This window comes from Bos indicus x Bos taurus, chromosome 9, assembly GCF_003369695.1.
Source record: "Bos indicus x Bos taurus breed Angus x Brahman F1 hybrid chromosome 9, Bos_hybrid_MaternalHap_v2.0, whole genome shotgun sequence".
Taxonomy (NCBI): Eukaryota; Metazoa; Chordata; class Mammalia; order Artiodactyla; family Bovidae; genus Bos; species Bos indicus x Bos taurus.
Genome location: NC_040084.1, coordinates 90,055,175 through 90,070,244, shown reverse-complemented (window position 1 = coordinate 90,070,244; position 15,070 = coordinate 90,055,175).

The following is a 15,070-nucleotide window of genomic DNA, read 5'->3' as shown; positions in this document are numbered from 1 at the left end:
TAAACAACAGGAACGTATTTCATTACAGGTCTCTAGACTAGAAATCCAAATCAACTGGCCCACACGTCCAGCGAGCACCTGGCTTGTACTGACCTTCTTGCTGGGTCCTCACATGGCAGGGAAAGAGAGAGAGCAATCTTTCTGTATTTCTTCTTAAAAGGTCACTAATCCCATCATGAAGCCACCAAACCTCACAACCCCATGTAACCCCAGTTTCCTATGAAGGATCCCATCTCCAAATATCACCACACTGGGAACTAGGGCTTCAACATGAATTTGAATGTGACACACTCAGTCCACAGCAATGTTAACTTTTAAAAAAGTTATTTAATAGTTGCAAAGGTTATATATTCTTCTAATCTTACCTAAATATATTTTGATAAAATCATATTTTTGTAGAAGTGTGTCCATTGCACTTATAATTTCAAATTTATTGACATAGAAGTTGCTCTCCCTATTTTATTCTTTTATTTTTAATCACTTTTCTATACACAATTTCTCCTTTTCATGCCTAATATTTTGTATGTGACTTTGATCTTATTTCTTCTTTTCTGGATTAGCACAACTAGAGGTTTCTTAAAATTTCATTAATATTTTCAAATAACAAGAAAGATTACACAGCTTTTATAGTCCTTTATTATTTTCTTATTTTCTACTTTATTGACTTCTGCTACTGCCTTTATTTTTTTCCAATATAGTTTATTCTAAGGATATTTTTCAAACATTATGAATAAAACATAAAAGATTCATTGAAAGAGACATTAAGTAAATTTTCCTATCATTTTTATTGGTTTTCTTACTTTCACATGAATTTAGAAGAGAATAGAAAGATGATGACTCTCTCCTGGGTGAATACCTGTACTAGTTGTGAATTTCTTGCCTTTCAATTCCAAAAGCAGTGTGTATTGCTCTGCTTGAGATACTGGAGTTGGAGGGCACTGGAAGGAACACTGCAGAAGGAAGGTATTTTTTCCCTGGATGGGGTGTGGTTTCTTTCCTTTGGTCATTGCAGTGTTAGGCTAAGCCAGTATGATACCCAGTGGAGTTCGCCCCCAGCCAGTTTCAGCAACATCCCCTGTGGGCATTTCCCAGCATTCCCAGTAGGTTACTTCCCAGGATTTCTTGTGGGCATTTCTCAGTGTCCCTGTGAATGACTTCTCAGTGAGTCCTGCATGTACTCCAGCCTGACTTCCAAGAAAGTGAACTTCCAAGTCAGAGGTTCATAAGCTTCACTTACAGCCGGCTAATCTGAGGTAACAAGTCAAACGTCTTGTATGTGGGAAGGTAGCCATTCCATTCAAACTATTGAGATCACTCTAGGAACAGTGGGATCAGTTGATCTATGTCAGGGTACAGTAAGAATCTAGGCAGTAAGCTGTGATCCCCACAACTTTCCCATTCCCACAAACTCCTGCCCATCTGAGCCATGCCCAATTCCGCCTCTTCTTGGCTATGAAGACCCAGAAATTTGGCTATAGTTTGTAGACTATGACCTTTTGAGTCAACAGATGTGGGAAATAGTTTACATAATCCAATACTCTCGAGAAGTGTCTCAGAGTATTAAGGACATGTAGAGAGACTAGCAGTGGCTCCGAGAATCCAATTATCACCACAATTTTCCCAAGCCCTTTAAATTTTTTAATTTCCCTTCTTGTTGGACCACAAGTTTTACGATTTTGTTGTTTTGTTTTGTTTTTTTAAGACTATCATTAAATGTCTGAGAAGATCAACAAAGAAAAAGTTTTTATAGTAGCAATAGAAATAGAAACGCAGTTCTAAACATATAAAGTTAACTAATTTCTACTTTATTTCTTTGGAGTAGGGAATTTGGAATTTGTTTTGCCTCTGGTATGCTATGCTACTACTGAGAACACCGGGTTTTGACTATAATAAAGCATATATTTAGAACATTTAATATTCTATTCATTACATATATCTAATAACATTTCTTTATTTTAATTTTGGCTCTAGTAATAATTTATGAATTAAAATAATCTCATTAAAATGATTTAGAGCAGGATTAGCTCATATTGAATAATCTCAAATTCTGAAACTATTTTCTGTGCTCTGACTCACAGTTAGAATTGGGATTGGATTTCTTTTATCTGAAATGAATTATGTTTCACACATGAATCACTTTCACTAATAATTTTATTTTCCCTAAATCCTATTCTATGAAATCTTCACCAGCATTTTGAGCATAAGTGAGGAATAGCTAAAGAAATATGGGAAATGGAAGCATGGAATAGAGATCTATTTGTGCGGACTCTTGTAGCTGTGTTTCAGAAAAAAATAAACACTGAGAGTCAATATTCCCTGTGTTTTAGTTAAACTGAAACAGGAAGAGCTATTTCTGGTTCTGTTGGCCTGTGGGTAGAAATAGTTAGCAAAGAATCTTTGCAAGTTGTCGTGGGAGCAGGAGTAAATTGTTGACCAGAGTTGAAGGTCGGCTCTTGGGGCCATTCAACCTTCTTCTGAGCAGAAGTGCCAGCCTCGTGCTGGCAAATGGACCAGAGAAAGGTCACTGGGCCAAGAGAGACCAAATACAAGCCCTGAGCCAGGGAGCTCTTGAGCTTCAGAGCAGCCCTTGGGAAGAAGCCCTATGCAAACAGTCTCCCACCTTAGACCCCTCAGTGCTTGATTCCTGGAAAAGTTTATCTTGCTTCTCAGCTTGCCTGCAGAGGTAGATGTGCATGACAGTTCCTGAGCATTCATTTCAATATCCTGAAGCTAAAATTATTTTTAGGAATCCAGATGATATCCTCAGGACTCCTTGAGTCTGTGAGGTAAGCTGGACTCTGATCTTTCTTATAGGAACTCAAAACTTTAAAGTGGATATAGTGAAGTGTGCTTCATTGCTCAGTTGTGTCTGACTCTTTGCGACCTCACAGAGTGTAGCCCACCAGGCTACATTCCATGGGGACTCTCCAGGCAAGAACAGTGGCGTGGGTTGTCATGCCCTCCTCTTGGGGATCTTCCCAACCCAGAGATCAAACTCAGGTCTCCAGCATTGCAGGTGGATTCTTTACTGTCTGAGCCACAGGGAAGCCCAAATAATAAAGTAGGCAGTTTATTATTATTTATGCAGCAACCCCTGATTCACATGCTCAGTTTCAGTGTGGGCACTTAGGTTGCTCTGGTGTGAAGTTCACTATGATTCTATAACAGGCTCTGGCTCTTAGTTACATTCTGATACTCTTCTTTTTCATAGTCATAGACCAACGCTTCATTGTCAGACCCAAGAATGAGTTCCTGGGTGCCAATGAGGATGTATAGTGATATCAGAAGTTATAGAGAAGAGAGGTCCCTAAAACAGCCACCCAAACACGTGGACTAGTATTTACCCTGCTGGAAAACCAGGACATGTTATTTGCTAGTCACCCATCTCTTCAGAGTCATGTTTTCTTTCTCATAATATGGACTCAAGAAGTGGCATTAATCAGCAATTTTGCTAATCACAAACACATGAGTGATGACACTGACTTCCTGGTTTATTCAAGCTAATGTGTGGAAAGTGTTGGTCACCTGTCTTGATGAACATTATCCATTCAGACAAGTCTCTCCTATTTAGCCTCTGTCATGAGTACCCCACTGAGAGCCATGGGATGCTGCACAAATATGCTGCTTCTGCTCTACTGTTTGTTCAAATACATCTATTACCATCGATATGTGTGCATTACTCCCCAAAAGAAAGTGGGAAGCATGACATAAACGCGAATTTACCTTTTCACCTACGATTCATTAAATGAATATGATCCATGTAAAATTTGGGAAATAAGATACTCATATTTCACTTTAAAAAAACATTATGTAGTAGCATCATAATGCTTTAAAATAAGATTACTATAGTAGCCCCTTCATGGAAGCCAACTTTTGCTATTACCTTTTATTTACCATTTTTCTTCTACTTTGCACGTATATATATATTTAATTTATCTATTTTAACTGGAGGATAATTTCTTTACAATGTTGTGTTGATACAGGTATATTTTCTTACCAGCTGCTTAACAGGAACTGAGATCTTAAAACAGGAATTTTCTCAGTTGTATTCATTGCCCTTATTTTCACTACCTGCACACAATTTCAAACTTACTCATCTCTGATAAATTCTCTTTTTTGAGAATATGTTTGCTCCTCCAAACCTCTATCCCATTCTCTACTCATCTATAAAGACACAGCTGAGGTTCTTCATCTATGTAAAGTGTCAAGGTAAGAAGGAAATGTCTTCCAGGTATAAATAAAAACTAAGAATAATGACATAGTTATTTCCCCAGGAGTAAATTATAACCTTATATGCAAATGCAACTTCTAGCTTGAAGATGCTATATTTTTTAACTGGAAAGATAAATAGAATATAAATTAGGAAATCTATTTTAATAAGTGTCACCTGTGTGTAAGGTCCAATGGAAAGAAAAACTAAGAGACAAAATGAAATCTTGGGAGAGCTTTGTTAATATTCTGTTACTGGAACAAATGAGATTAATGTGTAGGTAAGGCAAGCAGGAGGAGCTTCCCTGGTGCCTCAGCAGTAAAGAATCTGCAGGCAATCCAGAAGACGCAGGTTTGATCCCTGGGTGAGGAAGATCCCCTGGAGGAGGGCATGGCAACCCACTGCAATATTCTTGCCTGGAGAATACCATGGACAGAGAAAACTGGTGGGCCACACTCCATAGGGTCGCAAAGAGTCAGACACAACTGAAGCAATTGAGCACACACGCACGCTCGCAAGGCAAGCAGGAGAGCAAGATGCCCAAGTAAATGAATCCACAAGTCTATAGAGAACAGAAGGGCAAAGCGAAAAGGAACAAAATTATGAAACCAGGGCGAATTTCCAAGAAAGAAGAAAAAAAGAAAAAGCACAATTGTGTGGCGGAAAAATGAAAAATGTTAAAGTATAAAAGGAGATGAATCTTGCAAGCGACTTGCAATTACAGAAGGCAAAAGAGAAAGACACAGGAAATGTTTTCTCTCTCATAGACAGGGAGAGAAAGCTGTTAACAAAGGACAGTCAAAAGGCAGATGCTTTTTATGTGTCTTTCCCTCTCTCTCCTTTTAAACAATTGCAGCTGCTATCGGTTAACCCGAGGGGGTACCATCTGAGTGTGGAGCATCAGACAAGAATAGGCAAATAAATAATTGGAGTGTCTTTTTCTAAAAATTTAGTTCTACTAAAATTTGCAGCTCCAAATGTTCTCAGGAATTCATAGATATTATTATAGACATTTTAGTCCTTATGTCCTTGAGATATCCTGTTAGCATAGTTTCTAAAACCCAGAAACAGAATGTGCATGTTTCTATTATTATTATTATATTACTTATTATTACTATAGAGTATTTTACATACAATAGTATGTAGTAATGTTAACAGTAATTAATGTTATACTGTTTTAATATTGATAGTATAGTATATACTATGGTATATAGTAATATAAGGGCATCCCCGGTGGCTCAGCTGGTAAAGAATCTGCCTGCAATGCAGAAGACCTGGGTTTGATACCTGGGTTGGGAAGATACCCTGGAGAAGGGAAAGGCTACCCATTCTAGTATTCTGGCTTGGAGAATTCCATGGGCTTAATAGTCAATGGGGTTACAAAGAGTCAGACATGACTGAGTGGCTTTTGCTTTCACTTTCATAGTAATATAATAGTAATGTATACTTTTTTACATAAAAATTTATGGAAGAAAATAAGTAACCTTGCTTACTGCTGCTGCTACTGCTAAGTCACTTCAGTAGTGTCCAACTCTGTGCGACCCCATGAACTGCAGCACACCAGCCCTCCCTGTCCATCACCAAATCCCGGAGTCCACCCAAACCCATGTCCATTGAGTCTGTGATGCTATCCAACCATCTCATCCTCTGTCGTCCCCTTCTCCTCCTGCCCTCAATCTTTCCCAGCATCAGGGTCTTTTCAAATGAGTCAACCCTTCACATCAGATGGCCAAAGTATTGGAGTTTCAGCTTCAACATCAGTCCTTCCAATGAACACTCAGGACTGATCTCCTTTAGGATGGACTGGTTGGATCTAGACTATAGAGTCACTTTAACTCTTACAGGGTTTTAGAAAACTAGATATTTGAAATTTATCATACCCAGAAATTATAATATAATATATATAAATGTATATATATATGTTATAAACATATGTCTGAATTGAGTTGCTGTGAGTGGATGAAGTTCTTTGAAGGCAGGTTTCTTTCCAGGCTGAGCTGAGCAGGATGCAACTCTGAGTGGCCCAGAAGAAACAAGACTTAATTCTGGGGCATCATCTCCCACATTAACCATCCTAGTTCTCCCCAGACAGTTTTTATTTTCCATTTTTTTAAAGCGAAAAACCCACAAATTTTCTTCCTTCAAGGCATCTAGGTGTTCCAGTGTTCTGTAGCAAGTATACGTTGGAGTAGGAAATGGCATCCCACTCCAGTATTTTTGCCTGGGAAATTCCATGGACAGAGGAGCCTGGCGGGCTACTATCCATGGGGTCGCAAAGAGTCAGACATGACTGAGCATGCATGCATGCATGCAGCAAGCGTGGGTGGTCAGCAATCCTGTGTATAAACCTCCTATATATGTGCATTGGTGCCAGTCCATGCACAATTTTGCCCTCAGTTGTAACGTTTCCAAATTTCTGAAGATATTAATCTTTCATGTGCAGGAAAGATCAACTAGAATTGGACAGGAATTCTTTAAGAAATTCCCAAATTGTAAGTTGTTTCTTATTTTTCACAATATTTAGATATTTCTAAAATAATAATAAATAATCATAATAACAAAAGTGAAGATTTTTCTAGGATAAGATCACACTAAGAGTTTCAGAGGTTTTCTATAACAAAGACAACATAATAATAAAGACACAGTTTGTTATTTTTATATGCTGATATATTGTGACAAACTGATATGTTTCAATCATATTGAAGATTGGTTTTTTTCCTAATACAGACATTTGGTTATAGAAAACATTATAAGAAAGGCACTCCACAGTGTTTCCTGCTCTTGCTTTCAACTTGCCAATAATGGTGTTATGGACTCAATTATGTTCCCTAACCAGTCCTGGGTGTTCATTGGAAGGACTGATGCTGAGGCTGAAACTCCAATACTTTGGCCACCTCATGTTTTTAATTGTGCATTAGCAACATTAATTTATAAATGTAAGCCAGGACAAAAGTGAAAGTTTCTCTGCTCCCCAAGTCAGTCACCAGCTTCAAAGCCATGTTAAGGATTCCATGCAAAGACCAAGCACTGAATTCAGTGTTGTTTAATATACTGAAAGTCCTTTTTAAGTCAAGAGATAACTTCTTTAGAGATTGTCTTCTTAGAAACTTTTGCAATAAAAACTATTTGTATCATTTCAAGAGCAATAAACTGGTATGTTCAATGATAGGCATTTTCCACCCTGGCCTATCTTTTGAAACACAGCATAACCCAGAACCCCCAGAGATTTCAACTATATGTGACTACTCAAGAAAGTATTAGTTTGCAATAGTAAAGAACATGCAGGGAACAGAGAGAGAAGGAAGGGAAGGAACATTTGGAAAGTGAGAATTGAATAGAGAAATAAAATAACATAAGCTGCTTGGAATGGGACTAGTGATCACTGATGAAATCCTTGTGACCTGTAGCAAGTTCTGTCCAAATCCAGAAAGAGATCAAGTACCAAAGAGAGAGCTGGAATACCAAAGGGAAAAGGAAGGCAAAGGTGATGTGCTCAGATAAGGCCCATCTGAGACATTATCATATCGTCCACGTGTTGAAGATGAGATAAGCAAGAGTACAGGGCAGTTCCAGGAACGTTTCAGCAAAGAACTAGCTGAGGCTGGATTGCAGGGCCAGGCTTCTGAAAGGCTAGAGATGAGGAAAATCTGAGTATACACGAGGCATCAGCAGGGTGGGACCATAAAGGGAGACAGTGCTCCACCCTCACGGAAAAGCTGCAGTTCAGCACGGCTGCTAAAACATAGAGGGGTCGGGTGTCCTCCATGCTTCTTGAGCAAAAGAGAAGCAGAATATACCATGTCTGGAAAAGCCTCACTGGTGAGGTGAGCTCTCTGGCCTCTTACCTGTCTGGCCTCTGAGATCCTTTAGGAGGGCAGGGCAGCCTCTACAGAGATGGGACTGAGACTGCAGGGGCCTTTAAGGGAATCCATGTACTATGCATTGAATTTTGCCAATTTCAGTACTGGGTGTGAAAGAGTAAAATGAAGAAAGCATCTGAGGTCTAGTCCCTGCTCTGCCACTAAATAATTATGGTATATTGGAAAAGTCATTTAGTCTTTCTGGGGTCTTAAATAAGACCCATTAGAGGGTCAGTGTTTCAGAGGGTTTCTATAACAAAAAAACAACATAATAGTAATGACCCATTAGGGGACTGCATGGAATACTTCCACATGAGCTTCCAGGGCTAAGAGTCTGCTTCTCCTTTGTGTTTTAGCTCCCTTATCTAAAAAAAATGGGTTGAAGATACATGCCTTCTAGACTTGATATGATTTAACAATGTGAAGTCCTTAGAAAAGGCCCTGCTGTTAGCTGTCTCTACCATTTCCTTTTGTTTCTCATTACTACCAGTCTAGCTCAAATCCTTATCATCTCTCTGTCGGATAACTTTAATGGGGCCTCCCCAATGGCGCTAGTGGTAACGAATCTGCCTGCCAATGCAAGAGATGCAAGAGGCAAGAGTTCAATCACTGGGTCAGAAAGATCCCCTGGAGTAGGGAGTGGCAACCCACTCCAGTATTCTTGCCTGGAAAATTGCATGCAGAGAGGAACACGGAGAGTTACAGTCTATGGGGTTGCAAAGAGTCAGACATGACTGAGCACAATAACGATTATCTCCATACCATTTCCCCATTTGCAATGACTCCAACCAGGACTCAACAACTAGAGTGGAGCTTCTTAAAGACCAATCAAGGAGCCTCCTAAAATTCCATGCGTGGACCTGTAACACTCAGGGAATTCTCTGAATGCACACAAAGAGTGTGTATTTCTGAGAAAAGCTCTTTAACTTTTATTAAACTTTCAAAATAATTTCAAAACAAGAGAAGTTACCGCAATGACAAACCTACACACTGCAACTAGAGTATAGCCCTGGCTCATTGCAAGCAGCAATGAGGACCCAATGCAACCAAAATAAATATAAAAATTTTTAAAGAAAATTATTTGACCTCTTTTTTCCCCCACCAAGTTTCTCCTCTTTTCTTTGCTCCTCTACGCAGGAAAACAACTCTAGGAGTTATAGATATTCACGGTATAGACCCTTCCTCCATATTCTCTAGGGCCCTTTCTGACCTGACTTTCACCTTCATCAGTGGACCAGGACTATTGTTGTGAAGGTCACTGGTGACAGTTCTCTAATAGCTTCTCATCTCATCCAAAATAAAAGCCAAAGTTTTGCAATGACCTATAGTGTCCTCTGTGGCCTGGTTCCTCGTAATGACTCTGTTTCTTCCATCCTCTCTTAACCATTCTGTCCACTTCTGCCAAATTGGCCTCCTGTCTGTTCCTCACTGTATTAGGATTGCTCTTCATGCCAGGGCTTTTGCACCTGGAATTCCCTCCTCTAGGAATCCTCAAACTACCACACAATTGCACTCATCTCACATGCTAGCAAAATAATGCTCAAAATTCTCCAAGCCAGGCTTCAGCAATATGTGAACCGTGAACTTCCAGATGTTCAGGCTGGTTTTAGAAAAGGCAGAGGAACCAGAGAAATTGCCAACATCCGATGGATCATTGGAAAAGCAAGAGAGTTCCAGAAAAACATCTATTTCTGCTTTATTGACTATGCCAAAGCCTTTGACCGTATGGACCACAGCAAACTGTGGAAAAGTCTTAAAGATATGGGGATACCAGACCACCTGACTTGCCTCTTGAGAAATCTGTATGCAGGTCAGGAAGCAACAGTTAGAACTGGACATGGAACAACAGACTGGTTCCAAACGGAAAAAGGAGTACGTCAAGGCTGTATATTGTCACCCTGCCTATTTAACTTATATGCGGAGTACAGCATGAGACACACTGGGCTGAAAGAAGCACAAGCTGGAATTAAGATTGCCGGGAGAAATATCAATCACCTCAGATATGCAGATGACACCACCCTTATGGCAGAAAATGAAGAAGAACTAAAGAGCCTCTTGATGAAAGTGAAAGAGGAGAGTGAAAAAGTTGGCTTAAAACTCAACATTCAGAAAACTAAGATCATAGCATCTGGTCCCATCACTTCATGGGAAATAGATGGGGAAACAATGACAGACTTTATTTTGGGGGGCTCCAAAATCACAGCAGATGTTGATTGCAGCCATGAAATTAAAAGACCCTTACTCCTTGGAAGGAAAGTTATAACCAACCTAGACAGCGTATTAAAAAGCAGAGACATCACTTTGCCAACAAAGGTCTGTCTCGTCAATGCTATGGTTTTTCCAGTAGTCATATATGGATGTGAGAGATGGACTATAAAGAAAGCTGAGTGCCGAAGAATTGATGCTTTTGAACTGTGGTGTTGGAGAAGACTCTTGAGAGTCCCTTGGATTGCAAGGAGATCCAACCAGTCCATCCTAAAGGAGATCAGTCCTGAGTGTTCATTGGAAGGACTGATGTTGAAGCTGAAACTCCAATACTTTGGCCACCTGATGAAAATAACTGACTCATTTGAAAAGACCCTGATTCTGGGAAAGATTGAAGGCAGGAGGAGAAGGGAATGACAGAGGATGAGATGGTTGGATGGCATCACCGACTCAATGGACATGAGTTTGAGTAAGCTCCAGGAGTTGGTAATGGACAGGGAGACCTGGCGTGCTGTGGTCCATGGGGTCACTAAGAGTCGGACACAACTCAGAAACTGAACTGAACTGAACTGAGGATGATCTTCTCATAGAAACTCACAGCTGATTTCCTCACTTCTCTAAGTGTATCTCAAATTTACCTTTCTGTAAGAATTTCTCTGGGAATCTCAAGGGAAATTTTAAACTTCTTCTTGAACACTTCATATTCTCTTTCCTTGCATTACTTTTTTCTCCTCAGCATATATCATTTTCTAACATAATATGTATTTTACTTAACTATTTGATTTATCAGATCTTTTGCTTAATAGAATGTAAGCTCCATGGGGGCAAGAATTTATGTCTGTTTTTTTCGCTGATAAATCATCAGAATCAAGAACAGTGGTGGGCACGTAGCAGATTCCTTAGATATAGTTGCTTAAGAAATCAATAAATGAATCTTATTTTACATAATAACGGCATTTAAATCTGTTAAGGGTGCTTTCTTCCTTGAACCATTTTCTTCACTTGTTTTCCAGAATTACTCTATTCTTTTTCCTATTTTACTAGTGTTACCGAAAGGTATGTGTGGGTTCAGTTACTCCCCGCTCAAAAGCCAATAAATATGCTAGTTGGAGGGAAGGAAAGTTTGCTTATTTCAGATGCTGGCAATTGGTGGGGGAGGGTGGCAGATATCTGTTCAAAGGCTGACTCCCCCACAATGACAAGCAGGGAGTGAGAGCTTTAACAGACAGACTGGGGGAGAGGCTCTACATGCAGAAACAGCACAAGCATCTCTAAGTCATCTTTGAATTGATCATCAGTGGTCTTACCAGCATCAGCATGGCTGTTTTAGGTACAGCTAATCTTCACTGCGATTCATGGGGTTGCAAAGAGTTGGACATGACTGAGAGACTGAGCTGAACTGAACTGAATCTTTCCTCCCAGGATCCATTTGTTCCCATTTCTTTGCAGCCGGTTCTCGGAATGGTGGCAGCTCATGTCCTGGTATAGTCTGATCATCATGTAGTTAACTTCTCCACCTGGTGTATTAGTATCTATAAGACAGCTCTCAGGATATGGCTCAGAATATTATCCACAGCTCTCGAGAAAGGACTAAAGGTCCTTGACTATGCTTCATGACTACATTATTATTAATTAGTCTCCTTTGACTGTTTTCCTTTGTTTCCACATTTCTCACTTCTCTGATTAAACTTATTCTTTGACTAAAGTTTTCCACAAACAAAAGACAGACAGGAGACATGATCTGTGTATGGTGGGGGCAAGAACCATATGGTCCGTTTCACTAGCTTTTCTTTTTAGTCCTTTTTACCCCATTTATTTCAAATCCTGAAAGATGATGCTGTGAAAGTGCTGCACTCAATATGCCAGCAAATTTGGAAAACTCAGCAGTGGCCACAGGACTGGAAAAGGTCAGTTTTCATTCCAATTCCAAAGAAAGGCAATGCCAAAGAATGCACACAGTTGCACTCATCTCACACGCTAGTAAAGTAATGCTCAAAATTCTCCAAGCCAGGCTTCAACAATACGTGAACTGTGAACTTCCAGTTGTTCAAGCTGGTTTTAGAAAAGGCAGAGGAACCAGAGATCAAATTGCCAACATTTACTGGATCATCAAAAAAGCAAGAGAGTTCCAGAAAAACATCTATTTCTGCTTTATTGATTATGCCAAAGCCTTTGACTGTGTGGATCACAATAAACTGTGGAAAATTCTGAAAGAGATGGGAATATCAGACCACCTGACCTGCCTTTTGAGAAATTTGTATGTAGGTCAGTAAGCAACAGTTAGAACTGGACATGGAACAACAGACTGGTTCCAAATAGGAAAAGGAGTATGTCAAGCTGTATATTGTCACCCTGCTTATTTAACTTCTATGCAGAGTACATCATGAGAAATGCTGGGCTGGAAAAAGCACAAGCTGAAATCAAGATTGCCGGAAGAAATATCAATCACCTCAGATATGCAGATGACACCACCCTTATGGCAGAAACTGAAGAGGAACTAAAAAGCTTCTTGATGAAAGTGAAAGAGGAGAGTGAAAAAGTTGGCTTAAAGCTCAACATTCAGAAAATGAAGATCATGACATCTGGTCTCATCACTTCATGGGAAACAGATGGGGAAACAGTGGAAACAGTGTCAGACTTTGTTTTTCTGGGCTCCAAAATCACGCAGATGCTGATTTCAGCCATGAAATTAAAAGACGCTTACTCCTTGGAAGGCAAGTTATGACCAACCTAGATAGCATATTGAAAAGCAGAGACATTACTTTGCCAGCAAAGGTCCATCTAGTCAAGGCTATGGTTTTTCCTGTGGTCATGTATGGATGTGAGAGTTGGACTGTGAAGAAAGCTGAGCGCCAAAGAATTGATGCTTTTGAACTGTGGTGTTGGAGAAGACTCTTGAGAGTCCCTTGGACTGCAAGGAGATCCAACCAGTCCATTCTGAAGGAGATCAGCCCTGGGATTTCTTTGGAAGGAATGATGCTAAAGCTGAAACTTCAGTACTTTGGCCACCTCATGTGAAGAGTTGACTCATTGGAAAAGACTCTGATGCTGGGAGGGATTGGGGGCAGGAGGAGAAGGGGACGACGGAGCATGAGATGGCTGGATGGCATCACTGACTCGATGGACATGAGTCTGAGTGAACTCCAGGAGTTGGTGATGGACAGGGAGGCCTGGCGTGCTGCGATACATGGGGTCGCAAAGAGTCAGACACGACTGAGCGACTGAACTGAACTGAACCCCATTTATTCCTCAATAACCCAAACTATTAATGTTGGCAAGTCTCAGTGCTATGGTTCAATTGTTGTGTGTTCAGTCATGTCTGACTGTGACCCCATGGACTGTAGCCTGCCAGGCTCCTCTGTCTATGAAATTCTCCAGGCAAGAATACTGGAGCTGGTTGCCATTTCCTACTCCAGGGGATCTTCCCAACCCAGGGATCGAACCCGCATATCCCACAGCTCCTGCAGTGGCAGGCAGATTCTTCACCACTGAGCCACCTGGGAAGCCCATGGGTTCAATTGTGTCCCCCAAATCCATATGTTGCAGTCCTAATCACCAGAGCCTCAGAAAGTGAACTTCCTCAGAGACTGGTTTTTATAGAAGTAGCCAAATTAAAGTGAGTTCATTGGGAAGGATTCTGATCCCATATGACTGGTGTCCTCATTAAAAAAAAAAAAAAAAAAGGGAAATTTGAAGACACACAACACACAGGGAGAACCCCATGAGAAGATTAAGCCAGAGATTGAGGTAACACTTCCACAAGCAGAGACTGTCAGGAAACCACCAGAAGCCAGGAAAGAGGATTCAGTTCTCCATCACCGTGCTTAGAAGGAACCAACCCCACTAACAGCTTGACCTCTGACTTCTAACCTCCGGAAATAACACACTTCTTCTGCTTGAGGCTCCCTATGGGGTGCTTTGTGATGCCAGCCCCAGTGAATGAATACACTCAGGGGTTTCAGGTGTCGAGATTCTTCTCTAGCCACATTCAGTCCCTGGGTGATCTCACTCTTTTGTGTCTTTAAATCCCATCTACACACTGAAGTCTCTCAGTAATTTATCTCCAACCCAGTGTCTCCTCAACTCCTCACAGTTCTCCCCAACTCTACACAACATCAGATTTAACCCATCAAAACAGACCTCATCTTCCCCAGGAACCCCCTTACCCACAGTGTTCTTCATCTCACTTAATGAAAACCTCATCCTTCAAGTTGCTCAAGTTGTTTACCTTGGAATCATTCTGGACTTTTCTCTTTCATATCTTCCATTTATCAGCGAAAAGCTTGATTCTCCTTTTGAAATGTGTTCAGACCACTTCTCACCACCTGCACTACTGGTGCCCTGGTAGCCATATTGTCTCTCCCACAATTCATAGCAGCAGTCTCCTCATGTGTCTCCATCTTCCATCCTTAGCCCCCTTTCTCCCGCTTCCCAGTACAGCAGTCAGATTGATTGTGACAACATGCATTTCAGAAAATCCGAAATTCTGCATTGTCTCTTCCTCTCACTCCTCAAGCCCTTAACAGTGGCCTGTGAGGCCTCACAAGTTCTGTGCTGTGTGCTTAGTCGCTCAGTCATGTCCGACTCTTTCCCACCCCATGGACTGTACTCTCGAAGGCTCCTCTGTCCTTGGGGATTCTCCAGGCAAGAGTACTGGCGTAGGTTGCCATTCTCTCCTCCAGGAGATCTTCCCAACTCAGGGATCGAATCCAGGTCTCCCACATTGCAGGCAGATTCTTTACCGACTGAGCCACCAAGGAAGCATCACAAGTTCTAGTCCTTGGTAAAATCTTTG